At 50.2% G+C, this 20,519-nt stretch overlaps 1 protein-coding gene and 1 pseudogene across 3 annotated transcripts in view; one reads left to right on the forward strand and one right to left on the reverse strand.

The window, feature by feature from the left end:
* Positions 1 to 20,519, forward strand: part of LOC144106297 (putative thiopurine S-methyltransferase) — a 452,029-nt gene that overhangs the window by 293,535 nt on the left and 137,975 nt on the right. The gene's annotated exons all lie outside the window — the stretch shown is intronic.
* Positions 5,362 to 12,286, reverse strand: LOC144107341 (uncharacterized; annotated as a pseudogene).

Here is a 20,519-nt window from a genome sequence, read left to right on the forward strand (position 1 = left end):
AGGGGTCCCTTGTCCTAGGATGTGCTCGGGAGTGTTGGTGATGATGCCCGCCGTCTTGTCACGGGGCCAGGCCCGCCGAAACGAGGCCCTTTGTCCCCGGCACGGTCACGGCAATTGGGGAAGATAACGCCCGTCTCCCCGCGGCGGCGGCGTTCGACACGTGCCGACACTATGGAAAGGGGGTCCGGTTGTGCTTAAACCCCTTCGTTTTGGTCGTTCACTCTCAACGAATATGGCTCGGTAATTGGACGCAGCTGTCACCTGGCTCTTCTCCGTGCGGTCCATGGCGGCAGGCCCGCAAGCAATCCCTCTCAAGTTGCTTGCAGCCATATACAGTAGAAACATGTGTGCTGGCTGCTTCCAAAACGAGACCGGCTGTCGCCGATCTCCTGTCTTCCAGCTGAATTGCTTTCCTTTGAGTGGTTTTGCCGCCACTGGGGGCTCCGTCTACGCCGCGCCGTCGAACGCGGACCCTCGTAGCACACACAAGGAAAGTCACACTACTGAACCGTGCAAGAAATGTCTGCACAGACCCGGAAAGCTTCAGCAACGAACTTAAGGTGATAAAAAGGATCTCGAGCGAAACGGTTACCCCAGGAACCTTGTGAACAAAATGTCTAAAAACTTGCAACGCACGAGGGGACAACGAGATGGAACCGCAAAAACCATGAAGCGTGCTGCAGTTCCTTATGCACCTGGAGTCAGTGAAACCCTTTCCCGAATCTTCAGGAAGCACGGAGTGCACATCGCCCACGTGCCCACAAGCAAGCTGCGTGCCGAACTTGCGAACGTAAACGACCCGCTGCCACGCGCCAAATTTCCTGGTGTGGTTTACAAAGTTCCTTGCAATGACCGCACATCCGTCTATATCGGCGAAACCGGGAACTCCCTGCGACGAATGAAAGATCATCAAGGCGACGTAAGGAACCATCGCGCATCAAAGAACGCTATCGCCGAGCATGTGCAGACCACTGGCCACGAGATAGCCTGGGATGAAGCGGAGATTGTAGCCACAGAAAGGAATATTTTGAAAAGACTGCATCTAGAATCATTAGTCACCCAGACGACGAAAGATACTTTGAACAGAAATCAAGGCTCTCTTCATCATATCTACGCAAAAAGATTAGGAACAATACTGAAGACTATATAATCCCGCCTTCTTCTTTGACAGTCTTATTGTGAACAAGGGTCCCGTACGGGACCCGAAACGTCATTTTCGTTTGTTTCTGACTTGGTCAGTGACCCAAACTTCACCCTGTTATTATGCTTCAGTTTGCGTCGGTACCCATTGGTATCACAAGCAAGCGCAAAGGCACAACTGGTGCTGCGGTACGCAACCGTACCGAGCACCGGTACAATCTGAGGCGCCGGTCACCGATGTGATTGATGCCGGATGGCGGACTCTTCCGCAACCGAAGGCACGCAGCCTCAGCTAGCTGGCGAGCTTTCTCGTCGGGCCCTACCCCAGGTGAAGCACGGCGGTTTCTTTTTTTGTTTGTTTGCCGCATGCTCAGTTCCAGCCTTGTGCAGTTATTTAGTCGTTTGTTTGTTTTAGTCAGTCTGTAGCATGTTTTTGTTTCCAGTTTATTCGTTGTTTCTTCTAACGTTCCGAGATCTGTACATATGTAATACACGTTTGCGTTGGCGTTCAATTTTTTTAAACCAGACTTGTACATATGTAAACTTCAACCTACTCGCGATTGCACTTTTCTTGTAGCGGAGAGATGGCCTTCTTTTGTACAGTGCGCCTTCTTTTCATTTACGTTCTGACCCCACTGGTGCGGCCTGCCTCGCGAACACGGGACCGGCTGGTTCGCGGAGGGGTCGGCGAAAGTCTCCCCTTCCGGCTGGGGAGTGGTTTGCTCGTTAAGGAGCGAGTGTCTCGCGGCATGGTCTTTGTATGGCTATGGGGAGCGTGAAGAGTGCGTCTGAAGAGTGTGTCCTTTGACCCCTGCCACGGCGCCTCGGTACGATTCCGACAAGCGGGTCGTTGTGACTGATCAATGTCCGCTTCTGTGCCGGTGCGTGCCTGGGATGATGTGCGTGTTCCCAAGATCAAAGGCAACGCCGAGAAGGGGGCAGAAAGGACAGCACCCTTTCCCGTGCGGGTCCTCTTCGGCATCGTCGAGCGTCGTCAACGTCCTCATGCTCAACTTTGATGACCTTGTGGAGGACATGGGACCGCCGTCAATAAATCATCCACCGGGACCCTGAAGGCAGCAAAAGCGTGAGTTGGCCACCGACAGGCCCAATGGGCCGCGCCATCGAACATTATGAGGCTGCAGGCCACCTGTCAGCTGGCCTTGTGTACAGTGTACAGTGTAGTTAGTTTTGTCTCCTTGAAACGTATGCAAGTGTTTGTTTTCTGTTCTTGTTTGTTTGTATTTTGAGTTTATGGCTGGAACTGAAGTGTGGTAGTTTTATATGGATTAATTTTTTTTATTTTTTTACTTTGCCGCATGCTTTCGCCGATGGGTAGGAGGGCATTTAAGGAGAGGAGGATGTGGGAAGCCTGCTAGATTCCCGCCGTGGCGTCTGCGCAGCATCCCGCGTCGCCCTCTTTCCCTTTCTCCCGCCTCGGGCGGCGGAGAGACGGCTGGTGGCTAATCGCTGTCATTCGGCCGCAGCTCCGCCCCCGGTTTCCCAAGGGCCTTTGCCATTGGTGACTTTTGGCGGGAATTCGGGACCCGTTTGGGGTGGTCGCGCGGCGCGCGACCGTCCGAGCGGGGCCCAGTGAGAGAGACCCCTCCGAGACAGCGTAAGGTGCGTACTTTACTGTTCGTCCGGGCCGGCCTCTGCCGTTCGGACCAGTTCATACTCGAGCTCGCCAGCGTGGGTCCTCGATCCGCCGCGGCTCGAGCCTGTCCAGGGGTCCAACGACCTCTGACAGGCGCACCTTGCGTTGACTGACCACTCTCTCTCGCAAACGGCCCAACGGCCGACACGAGAGAGATCACAGCACTGCCGCGGGGACAATCTCCTGCAGCGGCGTGCTAGCGGCGCGCATTTCTCTTGTTGCCCCAAGCGCACACCGGAGCCTTGCTCTGAGCGCGCCCCGGGACGGGGTGACTGTTGAGTGTGTGTATGTACCGCTGGAGGACGGCGTCAATAAACGTCTCCTTTGTGAACTTGGAGGCCTGTTTCTTGCGGCGAGCCGCTCTCCTCTCTGCAGAGGTTGAACGCCGCCGCAGCGGTGCCCCAGGGTGCGTGTGGTGACGGCTGATCGGGGCCCTTGGCTCGCGCGAAGCTCGAACCCGCGGTGGGTAGTGGCCTGTGCCTACTGAGAAACCCCAACCTCCATCACAGCAGAAGGGTCGAAGTGCCGCAGGAGGGGTGCTGAAGTGAGAGAATATTTGAGGAGATGGAACGAGGACTCGCACTCAGGGGTCCACACAAACTGCGAATCCTTATGCAGAAGAGATGTGAGGGGGTGGGCAATTTGCGCAAAGCCAGCAATGTAACGACGAAAATAAGAAGAGAGTCCCAGGAAGCTCCGAAGGCTTTTCAGGGTGCGTGGAGTTCCGAAATCGCGGACTTCAGTGATATTCTGCGGATCGAGCCTGATGCCATCCTTGTCGATGCGGAAGCCAAGAACTAGAGCTTGCCGGCCCCCAAAATGGCACTTCTTAGAGTTCAAAATGAGTCCCGCTTTGCCGATGCATTCGAGAACAACACGCAGTCTGGCATTGTGCTCCTGGAAGGTCTTGCCCAAAATGATGACATCATCCAGATAACACATGCATATTTCCCATTTTAACCCGCGAAGGATAGAGTGCATAAAGCGCTCGAATGTCGCGGGGGCGTTGCATAAACCAAACGGCATCACATTAAATTCGTACAAGCCATCTGGGGTTACGAAAGCTGTCTTCTCACGGTTGGATGGATGCAGGGGAATTTGCCAATAGCCAGATCGCAAATCAACGGAAGAGAAATATGACGCGGAATGCAGACAATCGACGGCAGTCGTCAATGCCAGGTAGCGGGTAACGTCTTTCTTGGTCAACGCATTTAAACGACGTTAGTCAACACAAAATCGCCAAGAATTGTTTTTTTTCCGGACTAGGATCACAGGTGCGGCCCACGGACTAGAAGACTCGCGGAAAACTCCTTTCTGCAGCATGTCGTCCACCTGTTCTTGAATTAACTTGCGCCCATCCGGAGATACTCTATAAGGTTTCTGGAGAATAGGGGGTGCGCTTCCAGTGTCAATTTTATGCTGCAGTCGAGAGGCAGAGAAATGGCTACCAGATTCGTTGGAGGCAAAGTCGAATACTTGGATATGAGCCGTCAAAATGTTTTTCAGGGTATGGCGTTCAGTAGACGGGAGCGATTTGTTGACCATGCGCTCAAGCGCAGTACCATATTCAGACTTTGCTTGCGCGGTGCCGCTGCAATGAGAAATAGTTTCAATGGTGGGGGTCACATGGTTCTCAAATCTCGCGAGTACTAGACCAGAAGGAAGACGAGCAAGCTCTTCTGACACATTCACAGTCCAGAGGTGTGCATGACCACCCACTGCCTCCAGGATGGCACGTGGCACCAACACATTTTTCTTCGCCCCATTCTGAACATCGGGCTCGACGACTATTGAGTGCCTTCCCAAGAAATGGTCCGATCATTTCACGGGCACAAATGTTGCCGTCATCGGAGGCAGCAGCACATCTTCTGTCAGGGAGAGAACTCCTTCATGATAACGGGACAGGTTATCCACTAATGCCGGAATAGTGTTCGACTTCAAAGAAATCTCACCGCTACCAAAGTCAAGCGTTGCACCACACTCGCGCAAAAAGTCAACACCCAAAATAACGTCATGTGTGGTACGTCTCAGCACAACGAATTCTGTTTTGTAGCACTCGTCACCTAGTACAACTGAAGCCGAGCACAGGCCAACCGGAACTAGAGTTTCACCCCCAACTCCACAAAACGTACCAGTTCTGTCCCACACAAACATAACTTTGTTTCCAAGGCGGTTCTTAAATGAAAGACTCATAACTGACACAACGGCACCAGTATCAACCAAAGCATCCGTCTCAACATTGTCAACACACACTGAGACTTTGTTCTTTAACATGATGATAGGCAGAGGTATTCTCGAAATTGACCGTCCGGCGACCTTACCTCCATCGGTCGCACCATCTAGTTTCCCAGCGGTGGAGAAACGCAGCGGCGACGTGGGGATGGTGAACGGCCTTGCCGCTGCGGCGGCGGAGTGATACTGCGATCGGAGACAGGGGAGTCATTGCGTGCACCTCGGGAGGGAGAAGGAGGCCGATAGAAGCTAGCGGGTGGCCGCTCCCACTGGGCGTCATTCCTGAAGCGTGGTGCGCGTTGTGCAGGGGATCGAGAAAGTTGTCGACACGGTCAAAAGCGGGAGATGTGTCCGCTGCATCCACAGCCGTAACATATGGGCGGCTGGCGGCTCTGGTAGCTCATATCAGGATCCGTTAGAGGTTGAGGAGAGGCGACAGACACGCGACGGGGCGCACCACGAGGCACTTCACCAGGATGGGACGGACGCTGCTGGAAATAAGGGTGCGACGTCGATTGCCGGGTCCGTTCGGAGCCGATGGTGTAACATGGTCCGTTGCCATTTGGGGCAGCAGTCCATGGCGTAGGCTGTTCCCATGATGGCACGGACCTCGATGGCTTTTGGTAATGTACATCAAAATTTGTACGTGGCCGCTGAGCAGCCAACTCCTCGCGTACGATCCTTCTGACTATAGAAGCGATGTCTTCGGGGTCGGGGACGTCGATGCTGGCGACGGTTGTGACATTCGAGAGGCGGCCGAATTTGGGCGCTATCCGGCGTGCTTTAAGCGCCTCAAGTGCACGACACTGCTTTGTGCATCTGCAACCGTATCAAGGGTGTCGCGTGAAATAAGGAAATGATACACATCCTCAGCAATCCCTTTGAGAAGGTGTCCGACCTTATCATCTTCTAGCATTTGCCGTTTGACAGTGCGGCAAAGTTTCAAGACTTCTTCGATGTACCGCGTGCATGTTTCGCCGGGCAGCTGGGCTCTCCGAGAAAGTTGCTGCTCAGCGCGTTCCTTCTTCGCAAGAGTGTCTCCTAAGGACTTACTTATTTCTTCGACAAATCGGCTCCAGGTAGTGAGAATTTCCTCGTGGTTGTCAAACCAAGTCAGAGCCGTGCCAGCAAGGAAGAAAACGACATGTACAGGCGGGCGGTAGAGTCCCAACGGTTGTACTTGCTGCACCTTTCATAATGCCGAAGCCATTCTTCAACGTCCTCTTCGGTCTCGCCGTGGAACGTACGCGGCTCTCGCTGATGGAGCAAGGCCGTCTATTGGACAGGTCGCTGTACCCGAGTCTGCGTCGCTTGCGTGGTAGGCATTGGGAGGAACAGTTGAGGCGAGAAAGGTGGCAAACCTGCTACACGGCGGCTGCGACGAGGTACTGGCGAATCCAGGACGTATTTACCCAGCACCTAGCACCAAATGTAGCGGATGAAATGGCTTTAATACAGTTGAAAGCTCGGTGGATGAAAGCTGGTCGCCGACGGCCCAGAGCCCAGATCAGGCTGCGCGCGCCTCTCCTCTTCTTCCTCGAACTCCGCGGCGTAACAATATATATATATATATATGTATATAATGTTTTAATTTTTTTAATTTGTAGTGCCAATCAATCACTTTTTAAAGAAAATTACTTATAAAGCAGCAGAAAAAACAACCATGCCGCCGGTGGGATCCGAACCCACGACCTCCGAATATCGCGTCCGGTGCTCTTACCAACTGAGCTACGGCGACGGCTGTCCAATCTGCTGCTTTCGTGGATATTTATGTTTACTAGGTGTAAGCGAACCTTGACAGTGTTCACCAGCGCCACCCTCGACCATAGCGGTGGACGTAGCACGTCCTGTAATACCGCGAGTGTGACGTAGAAGGTCATCTAACGGCGTGGGCGGAAACTGTGCGAGAGCCCTCTTATGCTACCTATGGCAACAAGACTGCCAGAACCGAGACCCCCGTTAAGCTAGTGGCAGACAAGGTAAAGGAAATGAGGGGCTCGTTTGACAAACATATTAAGGAAGCCAACAGTCACCGAAACCAAGGTGCATAGGGGAATGTTTTTTTTAATTTGTAGTGCCGATCACTCGCTTTTTAAAGAAAATTACTTATAAAGCAACAGAAAAAACAACCATGCCGCCGGTGGGATCCAAACCCACGACCTCCGAATATCGACAGCCGTCGCCGTAGCTCACTTGGTAAGAGCACCGGACGCGATATTCGGAGGTCGTGGGTTCGGATCCCACCGGCGGCATGGTTGTTTTTTCTGCTGCTTTATAAGTAATTTTCTTTAAAAAGCGATTGATTGGCACTACAAATTAAAAAATGAAGAATAAACATTCCCCTATGCACCTTGGTTTCGGTGACTGTTGGCTTCCTTAATGTTTGTCAAACAAGCCCCTCATTTCCTATATATATATATATATATATATATATATATATATATATATATATATATATATATACTCTTGTATATTTTGGTGCCAACAATCTTCACATCATGTACAGTAAAGCCTACAATATTTTCTGGATGGCTCATGCACATAAGCAACTGGTTTTTCATTTTTTTTCCGTTACCATCTTTGTGTGATTTAATAGAAGTAGTCTGAGAAATTTGTCAGCAATCACATCAGCTGTGCGCCTTGTGTGACCATTGCCAACTTCTTCTGGGCAGTCCAAGATGGGCGATTGTTCAAGGTAGGGTGTAACGAAAAGTTGTAGCACTTCATGCACTTTTGTTCGTGGAAGGTGCTTCACAGTCGCTTCAAAGAAAGCCACAATGCTGTCCAAAATTGCCAAGAGGATGCGATTCGGGTAATGGAGTCCACTTTTGTCCTGCTGGTGCAGTAGAGTGAACAAAGGATCCCCTTTGTTAGTCGTCGTCACCATTATCACACATGCATCACGGCCAAACTCACTAATGAGTTTCACGAGGTACCCCCCAACATACACCAGGCCGGAGAATGTCACTGAGGGGGGATGGATTCAAAGAGTGTCCTTTCAGGTTCTCCTGCTGTGAGATTACTCCCTGTGGTACAGCTGTAGCAAGCTCTTCAGCATGAGTATCTGTCACCTGCATTTGCTTTAGAGGGATGACCTTGCCTTTGACAATGTTATCCCTATTTGTTATCCCTATAAGTTTTCCGTAGTTGCTAAAAAAACCAGTAACTACTTTTTAATGCAGCTGCCGAGCCCTCAGTGCTGCTGTAGTATTGCTGCCGAGTGTTCACGTGTTCTTCGTTTTCGTTTACTATTGTCAGGCGATGTTGAAACTAACCCAGGCCCCGACCATTACGACAGCATACTTTCCGAGCTCCAGAAACTAACTACCGGACAAGCTACATTAATTTCAGATCTGCAGGACATTAAACACCAACTGAAAACTACCGAAAAAACCTTGACCGACTTAAATAAGCCCATGGACACTCTAGAAGCACACTACGCCACACTTTCTACTCTCCATTCTGAAATCGACGCCCTGAAAACTTTAAACACTGAACTTACCTGCAAGGACGACAAACTGGAAGCACGTATGGACGATGCAGAAAATCGGTCTCGCCGTAACAATCTCAGATTTTACAATAAACCTGGCACTAACCTCACTGAAACGTATGCAGACTAGGAAGAAACAATCATTCGCCATTGCTCCACTCAACTAGGTCTTGCCATCGAACCCAATCTAATCGAGCGTGCTCACCGCCTCGGGCGCCGCTCTACTGATCGCACCAGGCCAATCATCGTTAAATTCACGTCGTCGAAAACTAAAGAAAGCATCCTTTCCTGAGGCAATAAGCTGAAAGGCACCAACTACAGTATTGGCGAAGAATTCTCCCTTCCCGTCCGTAACGCCCGCAAACATCTTGTAGCCTTTGCTAAATCGGTATCCGATAAGTTCTCTTTGCGCTTCAAAACATTACACATTGGTCCTAAACGCTACATATTCGATGAATCATCACAAACAGTCAAAGAGGTAAAATAGCAACCATCTCAGCCCCTGTCGACAGATCGTTCTAGGCATGTACACCAAGAAGCCCTTTCATTGTCAGCAATCTTTACTAACGTGCGAAGTTTCATTTCAAAGCGCGACATTGTTTCCCATATCGTCACTTCATCGGCCAGTAACATACTAGTCTTGACAGAAACGTGGCTTAATAGCGATATTTCCGATAGTGAAGTGCTTGCTGACTTGCCCAATTTCTGTGTATTTCGCAAAGATCGCCCAGATCGAAGGGGAGGAGGGGTACTGATTGCCACCGCTCGAGACCTATCATGCTCAGCCATTAACCTTTCGTCAGATATAGAAATAATATGGGTTTTATGCCACGCTTCACCTAAATCAGTTGTGATCGGTGTTTGCTACAGGCCTCCTAACAGCTCAGATTTCCCTCGAAAACTTAATAACGCATTTAATGAAATTAAAGCTCAGCACCCTAACACATGCACTCTTTTATTCGGAGACTTCAATTTTTCGAGTATCAACTGGAATAATCTAACCGCTAGAGATAATGAGGATGCTAATGAATTTCTAGACGTTTGCCTTAATTTTAACCTCATTCAAGCTATATCCCAGCGAACTCGTGTCACCGAAGACTGCGCAAATATTCTAGATCTATTATTAACGGATAACCCTGAATGCGTTCATTCTATCATGTATCTACCAGGCGTCAGTGATCATCACGTCATACATGCTGGCTTCACGATTAAACCATCCTTACATGCAACAACTAAAAGAACTATCCGATTATACGATAAAGGAAACTATACAGCAATAAATAATGAACTTCGCGCATTTTTGCCTGCAATTTAATCTAACTTTAATCAAAGATCCATTCATGATAACTGGTCCTTGTTTAAAAGGAAAATCGACGATTTGGTCGACAGGTTTATTCCGAACATAAATACACGAACTAACCCTCAAAACCCATGGTTCACAAATACACTCAGACGCCTTGAAAATAAAAAGAAGCGTCTCTTCCGATCGGCCAAGTTGCTTCCTAGTCAGAACGCTTGGAAAAATATTACGCAGCCGAAAAAACGTACTTATCAAGTATTCCAGAAGCCAAGCGCACCTTTTTCAACTCCGATCTGCCTAAAATGTTGTCAACTAACCCCCGTAGGTTCTGGCAAGTCATTAACCCCCAGCACACACGCACTATTTCCCTCACCGATGGTTCGGGTGAAACTGTATGCGAAACAGAATGCGCCAATATGTTCAACGCAGCCTTTTCTTCCGTGTTTACTAATGAAACAGATCTGACATTTCCTTCAAACGCCCCAGTTATTCAAGATACCATGCCTTGTCTTACATTTTCTTCAGCAGGAATTTCGTCACTAATTTAAAACATTAAACTTTCATCTTCTGCAGGAACTGACAATATCAACGCTAAAATACTGATTAATACCAAAGATATATGTTCATCTCTGTTGTGCTTGTTATTCGCTCAGTCACTCTTCACAGGTCAACTGCCCATAGACTGGAAAATTGGGAAGGTCGTTCAAGTCTACAAATCAGGTAACAAGAACTCGTCACTTAATTACCGTCCCATCTCTCTAACCAGTATTCCCTGCAAAATCATGGAACATGTCCTCTATACCCATATCATGGCATTCCTTGATTCGAACAACTTTTTTCAACCTGCTCAGCACGGGTTTCGTCGGGGTTATTCCTGCGAGACCCAACTTGCTACGTTCATTCACGATCTGCATGCTAATCTTGATTGTAATCTACAGACTGACATGGTATTTTTAGATTTTGCAAAAGCCTTTGATAAAGTACCCCATAAACGCATCCTGATAAAACTTTTCCAATTAAATTTGCACCCCCATATTTTGAAGTGGATTGAAGAGTTTTTAACTAATCGCTCGCAGTTTGTCTCCGTTAACAATAGGAACTCTAACTCACTCCTAGTAACTTCGGGCGTTCCACAGGGATCTGTGCTTGGCCCAGTACTGTTTCTCGTGTACATTAATGATCTGCCTTCAAACGTAACATCTAACATACGCATGTTCGCTGACGACTGTGTACTTTATCGTGCTATTCTCACCACTGCTGACCAATCATCTCTTCAAAATGATCTCAATGCTGTTCAGGAGTGGTGTAATAAGTGGCTAATGGAACTTAACCCACGTAAATGTAATCTTTTGTCCATCAGCCGCCGCCGTAATCGTCTAATTTTCTCTTACGAAATATCAGAAGTTCCCGTACAACTAGTTCAGTCATACAAGTACCTAGGCATAACAATTTCTAGCGATCTTTCTTGGAGCTTGCATGTTACTAACATAATATCGTCAGCAAACAAGACGCTAGGTTTCCTCAAGCGCCATCTTCACCATGCTCCCCAACATGTAATGTTATTAGCTTACAAATCATTCGCCAGGTCCAAACTAGAATTTGCATTGCCCATTTGGAATCCTCATCAAGCTTACCTCATCAATGCCCTCGAATCTGTTCAAAATTGCGCTGCTCGCTTCATTCATTCATCGTACTCTTATGACATCAGAGTTTCCTCCTTAAAAACAGCATCCGGATTATCACCCTTATCGCTCCGCCGTCGCATTGCCAGCCTGTCTTTATTTCACAAATTCTTCAACAGCCCTATGCCCACCGCACCTTATATTCTTCCCCCAGCACGCATATCTCATCGCACCAGCCATCACCTACAAGTTGCCCGTCCACGCTCACGCACCGTCACTTTTTATAATTCCTTCTTTCCTCGTGAAGCCGCAGACAGGAACGGCCTTCCAAACAACGTTGCCATCATCACTTGCCCAGGTCTTTTCGCTGAAAATGTAAAAACTTTCCTGTTATTGTGAATCTGTGCTTTTAATTGTTGCCACTCCTTATGTAACACCCCTCTTTTGGGGACTTTAAGGTAATAAAATGAAATGAAATGAAGGGCAATTGTGACAGCCCTTGCATCAAGCACATTGTTACCCCCACACATGGACCTGAGCCGTCCGAAGAGTGTTTCAACTGTGTCACTGTTAAAGTTCCGTGTCAGAACATATTTTATTCCCCTCCCTTGGAGGAACCTTGTTGTCTCCACTGTTGCCTTCGTGGTGAACAGGAAGGCGTGCTACGTTTCGTCTGTGAATTCGCCCTTTCCTTATGCGATTGACGCCTCTTGAATATTCCTCACGTAGCAGGGGCAATCCTTCTCCAGCCATAGCATTCTGTGGTCATTTTCGCCAGAGATGGGCTTCTTGTTCTCACTCCCACTGTACACCGTGTCATAGATGTCGAACCATTGCTTCATCATCTTCATGAACTGTAAAGGGCTGGGTCGGCGCACCGGCTCTCCTGGAGGTGACACAACGCTGCAGTCACTTGCGGGGAGAATATCTGAACAGCGCGGAGCGCGTTCATTTTTTCTAAGTTTGACGGGTAAACGTGCTTCCTGGTCAAGTTTCTTGCCAGTTTAACAGTTTTGTCCTTTTGAAATTCATAAAGTTTCTGTACGAACTTCCCAGTAATGAGCCCTGTGCCGTCTGTAAGTTCGCGTTGCAGGAACTGACTGCGTATGTTTTTGAGGATATGACAAGGGTCAAAAGCCAGGAAAGTGACTCTATCTCAATCGTGAGGTTGGGGGACTACTGAAGACAAATATCCACTTCCCATGTGTTTAAGCATAGTGGCATTTGCTGAGTAATTATCTGTAACGATTCTCACAATTACGAATCCACAAGACTCCACAGCAGAGATTATCTCCTTGGTCCAGGCAAACAGGCCTCCCCCACTCAGCTGTTTGGTAAAGTAGTAGGTACATGGTATCCTGTGTGAACTCGCCTCACCATTCAGAACAAAGCGCAGTGCTCTATTTGCAAGAGTATCTGCCGAGCTCCCTGCCGCACTGTTTCTGGGTTTGTCTTTGAGACCAAAAACTTGTCGGCCTTTGTCATACACACATTCTGGCTTAATAGCCTCGTCTACTATCAACGACGCCATGTGCTGTTTGCTGCTGAGCATCGAGGCCTCAAAGATCAGCCTCTCCTTCATGGCAGGACTCATACCTGAAGACATTGGGCTTGGGCCCACATACCTCTGAAGCGTACACTTCGTCGGAAGTGTCAAGAGGTCAGATTTTCGGGCGTGATCATAACATTTTGGCGAAAGGAAGCGCCAAATCACACACTCTCTGACAACTTCTGAATAACAAGGTCGTTTACTGCCACACCTTACTAATAGACTTCAATCTGGTGACGAAGAAAAACAGCCTTTTTCTCACCTTTCTGGGAATCGGCAACGATATTTTTGAAGGCAGTATAGTGTTTGTCGTCGTTGTATTCTTTCATCTTTTCTTTGTCTACAGCAAGCTTTCTCAGGAGCCCCGCGCACTTCGAGCGCTGGTAGGCAACCTGTGCCCGAAGCCTTTTCATCATGACAAGATATTGACTAGCTCGGTGAGCGTTGTTGCTGTTGGTTTGTGTTGAAGCACTTTGTCTCTCCTCGGTTATTTCCTCCCTGGCACCAAAATCTTCATTAGCAGGCAACAGCGACTCTGCTTTTCGCTTTGATGAATTCCCAGGAGTTGGGGGGTCACGACATGCAGGGTCCTTACGCGCTCTTTTTGCAGCTGGCACCATGTAGGACGGATAGAGTTCGAAGATGGTCGGTACAACTCCCACAAGCAACTTCCGTATTTGGCATCCTGGAACATAATAACTCTCATTGAAATGTTTGCTACACACTACAGTTGATGAGGACTTGTCGTTGATGGCGAGAATTTTCCCGTGAAATGTTTTTTCGCCACTTAGAACACAATTCCGCATCGCTAGGAAATTGGTGAAAGGAAACACCCGGCGTCTTCCCCTGTTGAGATTTGCAAAATGGCACACAACAGTACACCATGGCTACAGTGATCGCGTTTGAGGCAGAAGGAAGAAACGACGCTTTCACACTTTAAACGATCCCACGGAGAAAGCTCACACACGCCACTTCCGGTACGCTTCCTTGGTTTATGGTTTATGTGGGTTTAACGTCCCAAAGCGACCTAGGCTATGAGGGACGCCGTAGTGAAGGGCTCCGGAAATTTCGACCACCTGGGATTCTTTAACATGCACTGTTATCATTAATTAAAAGACTAGCGCATAAAACTGGGATGGAGACAGAGAAGAAGACAGGACGAGCGCTAATGATGACATACCAACTAGCCCAGCTTTCCGCATTGATAACATGCACTGACATCGCACAGCACACGGGCCTCTAGAATTTCGCCTCCATCGAAATTCGACCGCCGCGGCCGGGATCGAGCCCGCGTCTTTCGGGCCAGCAGCCGAGCACCATAACCACTGAGCCACTGCGGCGGCTGTACGCTTCCTTCCGGTACGTAACAAAAGCGGCGAGCACCTAGACGACCATTGCAAGACTTGCGTTCGGGACTGACGTTGCGTCGCCTCGATGTGCTGTTACTTTGATATTGTGGGCAATGATTTGTATCTGTGTTAGATAGTTTTATCACAACTGCTCATTTATTTTGGTCACGTGGGTTATGGATGGCATTTTAAAAACTGCTCTTTTCTCTGAATAAATGTGTTGGTAGTCAGCGCCAGTCCAGTGCACTTCTTCGTTTGTCCTTGTCTTTTCGCGCTGTATTCTTTAACCATGATCAGCAGCATAGAATAAAGAACCAACTTGACAGCAGCCAGTTAAGAAAATGGCAGCAGCAAAACCAAGCCCGCGCGACCCTTCGCTCCCGCGAACAACACAGTGAGGTGGTAGCGACCTCTTGCGGCGAGCCGTCGAGCTACTCGTCAGAAAAAAAATCCATTGACTCCCGTCGCGTTGAAAAGGCCGTAGCAAGTACTACGATGGCCAGTTATACACGAAAATTATAACCAAACAGCTAGTGATAGAATAGCTGCCAATACGCAGACCATGTGACACAAACACAACAAAGGAAAAGGTAGTACAATGGCAATGAAACAACATAAACAGCGGTGCTCAACAAGAATGAATCAAATAAAAATGGAAAGCTCATGCTGGCATTTTACTATTGTCTGTGAGCAAAACTGTTTGAAGAGATTTGATTACAGGAAGTAATGAAATCTTCATTATTAGTTCATTAGAGATGGTTGCGTTTAGGTGAAGGTTTGTTTGTCATAAGGAGTACTAGTAGTTGGTACAAACCACTTCGTTTTGTAGTTTAGCAAGAGCCAATAATTAACATTAGCTATATAATGCGACTGTTTTCTGGAAGCCTGGCCCCTACGGTAGCTTTTCAATGGAGGTGTAAAGCAACACACTCGTGTACTGTGCAATGTCAGTGCATGTAAATTAACCCCATGTGGTCGAAAATTCTGCAGCCCTTCACTACGGCATCACTCATAGCCCAAGCCGCTTTGGAACGTTAAACTCCATAAGCCAAACCTATTTTATGAAGAACATGTAGGTTACCAAAATTACACTAGTTGTAACCCTCATAACCTTCACCCCAGTAGGGAGTATGCTTCATGTGCCTACAAAGGTAGCCATTTAAGGTGAGCCCAACCCAGTGTCTGGTCCTTCAATAATGTGTGTGTAGCTCGGTTCAGGGCTGTTGCCTCTTGGTAGAGGTGTCCTTCTGAGCTGCTCTTGAGTTTCCCACGGACTGGGTTCTAGCTCAAGGCAAGGTGCTTGGCCAGGGCATCCTGATGGCCACACCCGACGTCTCTTCCTGGTTGCTTGTGCACACCGGCTGAGGCCGCCTTTCATCAGCGCTCTACACCACACCAAACTAGCTTGAATCACAGCGGTCACTGAGCTGCTCACAAATGTTGTACAGCACACAAGCAGCACGGATCACATAACTGACATTGTGGATGTCACACTCAAGGCCCTTCAGCACCATTCTAAAGCGTGCCTTGACACGTCCAAAATCATTTTCAACAACACGTCTGGCACTCGGCAGCCGGTAGGTAAAGGTCTGTGAGGGGGACCCAGAGGCAGCTGGAAGGGGTACAGCTTGTGGGGTTGACTTGGGGAGATAAGTACGTTCTCCCCACTCAATCGCGGCTGACACGGTTCAAAGCCGCCCGGACCCCACCCCGTGATCGCGTACGCTACCGAGCGCTCGCCGACCACGGCGGGCCTTGCTCCGAGGGAACAAAGGAACGACACATTGGCTGACACAAACAGGCATTTATTGCTACAGAAACAATAACGCCAGCTAGCAACAAGGTACGCTAATGAATCAAGGTCGTCCTACTCACCAGCAAGGTTCCGAGCGAATGTTCGCCCGCGCTAGGGATATAAACTCCGAAGGCCGGACGGGACGAGTACGGGAGCCTGTCTCCCCGTCGCTTCCTCGCCCCGCCGGCGAAGAGCGGAGCCCCGAGCGACGCGTCCGCTCAGGCTGATTATCCGAGCCGAAGAGACCCCATCTCCCGCGGGCGGGCTTCAGCAGTTTCCCGCGCAGCGACGCTGGCGCCCTCTCTTGCCAGTTAATGTAACCGACAAGGGAACGTGTTCATCCTCGGGGTGAGACTGCTGCTGCACGGTGCCTCGCGGGAAAGCAAACTCAGGGGCTGCAGGGCAGATCCCCACATCCCCCCAACCTTAAATAGACCCACGCGCCTGAAGGTACATGCTATGGAGGAGTCTCCTGGTCTTCATGTCCTTGAGGCACGTCTTGCAGCGGAGGTCACGCCGACAGCGTCCACGCAGACTTCCGCGGTATTCCGAAGGCGGCGTGAAGGTCTCCTCTGGGACGACTCGTATGGCCCGCGGACTACCGTGTCCGCAGGCCCGCGAATCGAAGGCCGGTGGGAAAACTGCAGGCCAGGATTCTGCAGTAGTCGCCAGGGCAGCAGCAGCCGGAGGTGACTGCTGACTGGTCTCGCCACAGCTGCCCCGGATGGATGCGGCAAACAGGATACAGGCCGCTCCGTCGCAGCAGGTGGCAGCGAGACGATGTGCACCGGACAGCAAGTCTGGGCGGCTCTACCGGATCTGCAAAATTGCCGAAAGGCTCTCGGCGTGCCTTTAACGTAGGTCACGGGAGGGGAAACGGCATCCGCAAGGGCCTCGTGGCACAATGCCTAACTCGCTAGCAAAACGTGTCGGCGGCTGTGCAAACGCAAAGTTCGAGTGAACAAAGCCCTTTCTTGAGTTGAACGAGACTGCTCAGTTCGTGCGAGGTTACAAACAAACAAAAAAAACGGGCGAGCAGCAAAGCGCGCCCCCTCTCAACGACACGGTCCGGTGGCCGTGTCTCTTTTAACGTGGTGCAGGCAGCTCCGAAAGCCTCAGGCCTGACTACCACTGACAACGACCGTGACCGCCACAAAGACCCAAAACGGGTTATGTGCGCGCAGCCGCGAGGAGACGTCAGCTTTGTGGGGTGGTCCTACCCCGCTCACTGCACAAAGCAGCTTCTGAGCGGTCGGCGCCCATCGTATCGGACGGTGTCGGAGCGCCCGGTGCCGAGCTGAAATACCAGCCAGCTCGTAGCGGCACCCGTGGCCCCAGGCCACCCGGCTCCCGGAGCCGCGACTCCCAGAGTCGAAAAAGAGACAGTAGAGAAAATATATACAGGAACTCGGACCACCCACGCGGCTTCCGTACTCACTCGCTTCGGGCTCGGCGACTCCGTGGGCGCTAGACCTCGCGCTCCCTCGATGCGGACCAAGTGATTCTCACGAAGAAACTCCAGGGAAAAAAATGTGCTCAGCATGTCGAAAAGTTCAAACATGCTGCAGCGCAATACACCGCGCACTCAAGAAAGCATGCCGCAGGTCCTAGCGATCAAAATTCACTCTAGGCCTAGCACTTGTCAAGTCCGGACAAAGAGCGTTCCTCGAACCGAACCGACGGTCGTCTAATGTTCCAAGAGCGGGCCCCACGTTGGGCGCCAAAATATGGGGTCACCCTGCGTCCAGCCGGCCGGGAAGGCGAGCTTCCGTGCAAGCTACACGCAGGCGTTATTCAAGTACGCAACACGTTTCCCCAACCCGTGGCGCAGAGTCGCAGCCAGGGCAGGTCCGGACGAAATAGGCAACGGCAGGGCACGCTAAGAAATAGTTTATTATCCTAACGCGAGGTGATGGACACTGCGGAAGAATGTTCTATCCGTAAAATAGATGTTCAGTAGCTCACCCAGTCGTTGACGTCGACCGGCGTTGGTGTTCGGGGGCCGGCGGGCAGCGGAAGGGGTCCGTGGGGCAGTTAGGTAAGGTCCGGCAGCGAGACTCTCTTCCCGCCGCGCCAACCCCCCTTTTATCCCTTCGGGCATTGCCCCCCTGGCAGCAAATCGTTACCGTCAAGCTTAGGCGTGCTACCCTCTCCGCAGATGGCAGTGCGCTGCCGTGACGCCACGTCAGTGCTGGGGCGGAAATGAGCAGAGTCGCGGGGGTGCCTTCCTTCTCTCCACATTCCTGGTGGCCAGCGCGCCCGTGTAATACCCCTGTCACACGGCCAGTTTCAATCACCCTCGAGTCGAGGGTCTTCGAGATTCTCAATCGGCATCGAACTCGCCGCTGCTACACGGCAAATCTCAATGGCCATTGAAATGGTTCTCGTGTCTTACGCCACAGATGTGTGGCGCCACAATCGCTACTTTGGATTTTGCAAAAACAACAAAAATATTTGATAAATATATACTAAATGCTGAAATACAGGCGTACGCGAAAGTCGTTCAAAGCCCTTTTAGTTGCACGTACGCGACGGACATATGCATACACTGCTGTAGCCACTCTAATACAAGACGATCCAAAACCAATCCAGTCCAACTGCGTCGGAGCGCTGCTTCGTCAGGCTTAAGACCTGGGAAATCGCCATGATATCTGAAAAACAAGAGCTATTTGCCTCTTGAAACTTTTTGCGAGGGTAAGAATTGGCAAATCGAAGGCGAATACAACAGCTTAGAACACGATATTGCTCTGAGGGATTAGCGACGAAGCTGTTATCGCTGTGAAGCGGGCGGGCAGGGTGCCACCATGTTGTCAACGTAAAGTACGCAAGCAACGCAAAGACTGCAACGCAAAATTAATGCGCTTAATGCACTTAAGACCAGTCTAATATAATTTTAAAATAATTTTACAGGCTGCTTGCATTAAATGTTATGCGAATAATGTTTGTTCATGCTTTTGCACCGTGAATGTGTCGTGTACGAAAGTGCGCTTGGCGCCGCTCGAAGCAACGCTAGCAACCTTGGGCAGCGCTCGAAGGCCCTCGAAATCTCGATGGAGTTCTGCGCTACTCCGTTGACTGGATAGGCTATTGACTCGATCGCCATTGAAACTGCCCGTGTGGCAGCGCTCGATCGCCTTTGAGTCGATAGACGATCGGTTCGAGGACCCTCGAAATGCCCGTGTGACAGGCATTTCGCCCCGGTCGCCGCTGGCGCGGGGGACGAGGAGGGGATACCTGTGTATCCCACAAGCTTCATCAGGTGCGTCTGCAAGGGGAAAGCTTGATCACCAGGAAGAATTGTGCCAACTCCCACACCTTCAATGAGCTATGTTTCTTGTCGGAACAGCTCACTAGCCAGAGTAGCTGGCAGTCGAGACTTCTGAAACAGTGCCGGGTCATTGTTCCTACCAGGGCTCCCAACATTCGTGTGCATAAGAACCTGTATGTGTGGTCAACGACAGCAAGTAGAGCGACACTGTACCACCCCTTATGATTGTATTATTCAGCAGCTTCTTGCTTTGGGGGGTACACCTCGACATGACAGCCATCCACTGCACCGACTCCTTGAGAGAAACCACAGACTGCTGGAAATTTACACATGTGCTCATAAAGCTCAGCTGGTTTTGGGAAATGCACAAATCGTGCTTCCAACAACTCCACTACCACGCCGCAAAATTCGTGAAATATTAAATTAACGCAGTGACTGCTGTCAATTTACGCATGTGCTCGTGAAGCTCAGCTGGTGTTGGGAAATTCACAAATCGTGCATCCAACTGCTCCACAACCACGCTGCAAAATTCGTGAAATATTAAATTAACTGACGCAGTGCTCACGCCAAACAAGTTGGCAGCAGTCCGCTACTCTGCTGATGTTGCGAGGCGGTACAAGCAGATCACCACGCGTTTCTCCAGCGGAATCGATTTCCGCATGTTGGTATCTTGCCGGCTCATGCTTCCACAAACAGCAACCATGTACCGGAATGTGCCGCGGTTGATCCGCAAGTGTTCTCAGAGTCCGCTCTCCGGAAGGTGCGGAAGCGTGGTCTCGTACCACGAGTCTGGGCGCGGGTACGCCGACAGATTTCGCTCACGGACGGTCAGGTGCGCCGCCGTCAACAAAAAGAGCTTCGGCCGCCCCCGGTGTCGCTTCCTCGTCTCTTCAAGCATGACAATTTCAGCGCTCAGCGCCAGCATCTGTACGCACAGGCGTTGTAGCGTTTCCTGATGCGTCACGAACGCAGCCCAAAATTGAGCGTCGCCCACGTTCACGACAGGCCTGCTAAGGGCCAACATAGGCTTGACACACAAGACGTCCGAAGGATCTTAGATACACAAGCACAGCACTCACTGTAAAAGAAAAGCCACGAAAATAAACAACAACGATAG

This window comes from Amblyomma americanum, chromosome 10 (genome assembly GCF_052857255.1).
Source record: "Amblyomma americanum isolate KBUSLIRL-KWMA chromosome 10, ASM5285725v1, whole genome shotgun sequence".
Lineage (NCBI taxonomy): Eukaryota > Metazoa > Arthropoda > Arachnida > Ixodida > Ixodidae > Amblyomma > Amblyomma americanum.